Below are 6,155 nucleotides of genomic sequence, written 5' to 3' on the forward strand. Positions count from 1 at the left end.
CCGAGAGGGGAGGTACGTCCCGGCGGGAGCGTTCTATGGATGAGAAGCCATGAGCCTTCGCAGGCCCCGCCCAGCCGTAAGAAGCATACGCCGTGGCTGGGGGGCATTATGACCCAGCGCTCTGTACGCTTCCGCTCACATTACGGGGTTAACCCATATGCACAGAAAATTAAAATAAAAAATAGAACCCTGCCCTGCCCCGCCCCCTCCAGAACTTTATAGGGCACCTTCATGCAACTTTGTAGCAGTGTAAACTGTTCTACAACAAAAGGTCATCGCTGGGGGCGTTCCACGCAGTGACCCCAGACCCTCCAACTACACCAGCCGCAGATGAATGGGGCCCGCGCCAACGGTTTGGGGGCATTGTATTTACTCCGCTCACCTCTATGGGAGCTCAGGGTCCACAAATACGCTGCGGATGAGAAGGGAGGCGGGGCTGTGGGTGGTCCGCAGTGCATCCGCGCTGACAGACCCCACAACCCGCGATCACCCGCAAGCATCTTATAGATGATCTGCAAGACATGCACTGCGTGCCGTGGACATTAGGCCTAAAGAGGACCGTGCTGACTCCTCCCCCTGATGACTCCGACTCCACCCTCTGATGACATGACTCCTCCCCCTCCCCGATGACATGACTCCTCCCCTCCCTCAGATAACCCCTCCCTCTGATGACTCCTCCCCCTCCCTCAGATGACATGACTCCTCCCCTCCCTCTGATGACTCCTCCCCTCCCTCAGATAACCCCTCCCTCTGATGACTCCTCCCCCTCCCTCAGATGACATGACCCTGCCTCTTACTATTGGTGGGTGGGGTCAGAGTTATCTGACTATCATTAAAGGACCCCAACAAGACCATGAGTCCGCTGACCCCATCAGTCCCAGCACATGACTCGGCTCTCCCACCCCTGCGCTGGAGCATACATGCCTTAATACTACTCGCTGCCCACAGATTCTAGTCACTAGGTGGGTATGGGCACTCGCTGGCCTCCAGCGGACAAAGGTAACACTTATTGGGGTCTGCAGGTTGTTTATAGAGCCAGAAGGGCTGACTAATTATGGCCTGACTAATTATGGCCTGACTAATTATGGCCTGACTAATCAAGGCCTGACTAATTATGGCCTGACTAATCAAGGCCTGACTAATTATGGCCTGACTAATTATGGCCTGACTAATTATGACCTGACTAATCAAGGCCTGACGAGCAGTGGGGCGCCAGCGGCTCCCCGAGGACGGCGCTGACCGGACGAGCAGTGGGGCGCCGGCGGCTCCTCGAGGACAGCGCTGACCGGACGAGCAGTGGGGCGCCAGCGGCTCCCCGAGGACGGCGCTGACCGGACGAGCAGTGGGGTGCCGGCGGCTCCCCGAGGACGGCGCTGACCGGACGAGCAGTGGGGCCCCGGCGGCTCCCCGAGGACGGCGCTGACCGGACGAGCAGTGGGGCCCCGGCGGCTCCTCGAGGACGGCGCTGACCGGACGAGCAGTGGGGCGCCGGCGGCTCCTCGAGGACAGCGCTGACCGGACGAGCAGTGGGGCGCCAGCGGCTCCCCGAGGACGGCGCTGACCGGACGAGCAGTGGGGCGCCAGCGGCTCCCCGAGGACGGCGCTGACCGGACGAGCAGTGGGGCGCCAGCAGCTCCCCGAGGACGGCGCTGACCGGACGAGCAGTGGGGCGCCAGCGGCTCCCCGAGGACGGCGCTGACCGGACGAGCAGTGGGGCGCCGGCGGCTCCTCGAGGACAGCGCTGACCGGACGAGCAGTGGGGCGCCAGCGGCTCCCCGAGGACGGCGCTGACCGGACGAGCAGTGGGGCGCCGGCGGCTCCCCGAGGACGGCGCTGACCGGACGAGCAGTGGGGCCCCGGCGGCTCCCCGAGGACGGCGCTGACCGGACGAGCAGTGGGGCCCCGGCGGCTCCTCGAGGACGGCGCTGACCGGACGAGCAGTGGGGCGCCGGCGGCTCCTGGAGGACAGCGCTGACCGGACGAGCAGTGGGGCGCCGGCGGCTCCTCGAGCACGGCGCTGACCGGACGAGCAGTGGGGCCCTGGCGGCTCCTGGAGGACAGCGCTGACCGGACGAGCAGTGGGGCGCCGGCAGCTCCCGAGGACGGCGCTGACCGGACGAGCAGTGGGGCCCCGGCGGCTCCTGGAGGACAGCGCTGACCGGACGAGCAGTGGGGCGCCGGCGGCTCCTCGAGGACAGCGCTGACCGGAATGAGCAGTGGGGCGCCGGCGGCTCCTCGAGGACGGCGCTGAGCGGACGAGCAGTGGGGCGCCGGCGGCTCCTGGAGGACAGCGCTGACCGGACGAGCAGTGGGGCGCTGGCGGCTGCTCGAGGACGGCGCTGACCGGACGAGCAGTGGGCCCCGGCGGCTCCTGGAGGACAGCGCTGACCGGACGAGCAGTGGGGCCCCGGCGGCTCCTGGAGGACAGCGCTGACCGGACGAGCAGTGGGGCGCCGGCGGCTCCTCCACGACAGCGCTGACCGGACGAGCAGTGGGGCCCCGGCGGCTCCCCGAGGACGGCGCTGACCGGACGAGCAGTGGGGCGCCAGCAGCTCCCCGAGGACGGCGCTGACCGGACGAGCAGTGGGGCGCCAGCGGCTCCCCGAGGACGGCGCTGACCGGACGAGCAGTGGGGCGCCGGCGGCTCCTCGAGGACAGCGCTGACCGGACGAGCAGTGGGGCGCCAGCGGCTCCCCGAGGACGGCGCTGACCGGACGAGCAGTGGGGTGCCGGCGGCTCCCCGAGGACGGCGCTGACCGGACGAGCAGTGGGGCCCCGGCGGCTCCCCGAGGACGGCGCTGACCGGACGAGCAGTGGGGCCCCGGCGGCTCCCCGAGGACGGCGCTGACCGGACGAGCAGTGGGGCCCCGGCGGCTCCTCGAGGACGGCGCTGACCGGACGAGCAGTGGGGCGCCGGCGGCTCCTGGAGGACAGCGCTGACCGGACGAGCAGTGGGGCGCCGGCGGCTCCTCGAGCACGGCGCTGACCGGACGAGCAGTGGGGCCCCGGCGGCTCCTGGAGGACAGCGCTGACCGGACGAGCAGTGGGGCGCCGGCAGCTCCCGAGGACGGCGCTGAACGGACGAGCAGTGGGGCGCCGGCGGCTCCTCCAGGACAGCGCTGACCGGACGAGCAGTGGGGCCCCGGCGGCTCCTGGAGGACAGCGCTGACCGGACGAGCAGTGGGGCGCCGGCGGCTCCTCGAGGACAGCGCTGACCGGATGAGCAGTGGGGCGCCGGCGGCTCCTCGAGGACGGCGCTGAGCGGACGAGCAGTGGGGCGCCGGCGGCTCCTGGAGGACAGCGCTGACCGGACGAGCAGTGGGGCGCTGGCGGCTGCTCGAGGACGGCGCTGACCGGACGAGCAGTGGGCCCCGGCGGCTCCTGGAGGACAGCGCTGACCGGACGAGCAGTGGGGCCCCGGCGGCTCCTGGAGGACAGCGCTGACCGGAACGAGCAGTGGGGCGCCGGCGGCTCCTCCAGGACAGCGCTGACCGGACGAGCAGTGGGGCCCCGGCGGCTCCCCGAGGACGGCGCTGACCGGACGAGCAGTGGGGCGCCGGCGGCTCCTCGAGGACAGCACTGACCGGACGAGCAGTGGGGCGCCGGCGGCTCCTCGAGGACAGCACTGACCGGACGAGCAGTGGGGCTCCTCGAGGACAGCGCTGACCGGACGAGCAGTGGGGCTCCTCGAGGACAGCGCTGACCGGACGAGCAGTGGGGCGCCGGCGGCTCCTCGAGGACAGCGCTGACCGGACGAGCAGTGGGGCGCCGGCGGCTCCTCCAGGACAGCGCTGACCGGACGAGCAGTGGGGCGCCGGCGGCTCCTCCAGGACAGCGCTGACCGGACGAGCAGTGGGGCGCCGGCGGCTCCTCCAGGACAGCGCTGACCGGACGAGCAGTGGGGCGCCGGCGGCTCCTCGAGGACAGCGCTGACCGGACGAGCAGTGGGGCGCCGGCGGCTCCTCCAGGACAGCCCTGACCGGACGAGCAGTGGAGTGCTGAAGGCTGACGGCGGCCGCAGCATCGCTAGAACCACAAACAGAAGTACAACACGGCGGGGCGCTGCGTTCATGTGCGAGGGGGGCCTGAGACACCAAGGAATATTAATGAGGTGGGAAGCATGTGACTGCGCCAATACCGTCCGGGACACACGGGCATCCCACATGTCACGAGGACTCTGCCCCCTCCACAATAGGATGAGATGCCCACTCAGGCCTACTGACCGCTTACCTTATGGTCCATGAGATTTGCAAAAACCTGATCCACACGCTGCTGCCGTTCTGTCGCAGCTGCGCTGAAATTCATATGCGCGTCAATTGTACCGCGTTTCCATGGTCGCCTCTCTATGTAGAGCGATGGCCGCAGCGGAATACAAGCAGCAAAGACACTTGAAAAGCAGCGCCAAACAACGGGAGTTTTGAAGCTGTCTTTCTGCAGCGGTAATCTCATAGTATTTCCATGTGGTCATTCCGCCAGATTTCGGTCCCATGTGGCCGCGGCCTTAAGGGTCGGCTGCCCAGGGCCTCTGTTGATCAGCTTCTTGCTCATGCAGATGATTCCTGCAGAAAGCAGACAGCTCCATTCTCACTGCAGTGGCCAGGCTTGGTATTACAGAGCACATATCCATTCACATCAATGAAAAGGAAGCCGTTTGCCTCCTGCAGAAACCACTTTGCCAACGTGTACTGAGCCGATTGGCACGATCCTGGGCAGCAAACCCCAACCAACCTACCAATGACTGCCAGTCCTAAGCGTTGGCCACCAATGGCTTACAACTTGACAATGTCGTTAATCTGATCGCACTGCCTAGCGATGACAGAACAAGCGTGACAAAAAGCCAGCTAGGGTTGGATACGTTTCCTGGAGCTATAAATGCCACCCCTCTAAGGAGACGCCTGCTGTGCTGCTCACGCTGCCTGGTCAATATACCACCCACTGACAGCGCTATTATGTTTGGAAGTGCTGCCGGGACAACTTTGCTTTGAAGGCGAGGGCTCTGCCGGGCGCCGCCCTCCGGCGAGGCGAGGGCTCTGCCGGCCGCCGCCCTCCGGCGAGGCGAGGGCCCTGCCGGGCGCCGCCCTCCGGCGAGGCGGTGGCCCTGCCGGGCGCCGCCCTCCGGCGAGGCGGTGGCCCTGCCGACCGCCGCCCTCCGGCGAGGCGGTGGCCCTGCCGACCGCCGCCCTCCGGCGAGGCGGTGGCCCTGCCGACCGCCGCCCTCCGGCGAGGCGGTGGCCCTGCCGCCCGCCGCCCTCCGGCGATGAGAGGGCTCTGCCGGGCGGCGCCCTCCGGCGAGGCGAGGGCTCTGCCTTCCGCCGCCCTCCGGCGAGGCGAGGCGATGGCTCTGCCTTCCGCCGCCCTCCGGCGAGGCGATGGCTCTGCCTTCCGCCGCCCTCCGGCGAGGCGAGGCGATGGCTCTGCCTTCCGCCGCCCTCCGGCGAGGCGAGGCGATGGCTCTGCCTTCCGCCGCCCTCCGGCGAGGCGAGGCGATGGCTCTGCCGCCCTCCGGCGAGGCGATGGCTCTGCCGCCCTCCGGCGAGGCGATGGCTCTGCCGCCCTCCGGCGAGGCGATGGCTCTGCCGACCGCCGGCGAGGCGATGGCTCTGCCGACCGCCGGCGAGGCGATGGCTCTGCCGACCGCCGCCCTCCGGCGAGGCGATGGCTCTGCCGACCGCCGCCCTCCGGCGAGGCGATGGCTCTGCCGACCGCCGCCCTCCGGCGAGGCGATGGCTCTGCCGACCGCCGCCCTCCGGCGAGGCGATGGCTCTGCCGACCGCCGCCCTCCGGCGAGGCGATGGCTCTGCCGACCGCCGCCCTCCGGCGAGGCGATGGCTCTGCCGACCGCCGCCCTCCGGCGAGGCGATGGCTCTGCCGACCGCCGCCCTCCGGCGAGGCGATGGCTCTGCCGACCGCCGCCCTCCGGCGAGGCGATGGCTCTGCCGACCGCCGCCCTCCGGCGAGGCGATGGCTCTGCCGACCGCCGCCCTCCGGCGAGGCGATGGCTCTGCCGACCGCCGCTCTCCGACGAGGCGATGACTCTGCCGACCGCCGCCCTCCGGCGAGGCGATGACTCTGCCGACCGCCGCCCTCCGGCGAGGCGATGACTCTGCCGACCGCCGCCCTCTGACGAGGCGAAGACTTTGCTGACCCCGCCCTCT

This window comes from Eleutherodactylus coqui, chromosome 1, assembly GCF_035609145.1.
Source record: "Eleutherodactylus coqui strain aEleCoq1 chromosome 1, aEleCoq1.hap1, whole genome shotgun sequence".
Lineage (NCBI taxonomy): Eukaryota > Metazoa > Chordata > Amphibia > Anura > Eleutherodactylidae > Eleutherodactylus > Eleutherodactylus coqui.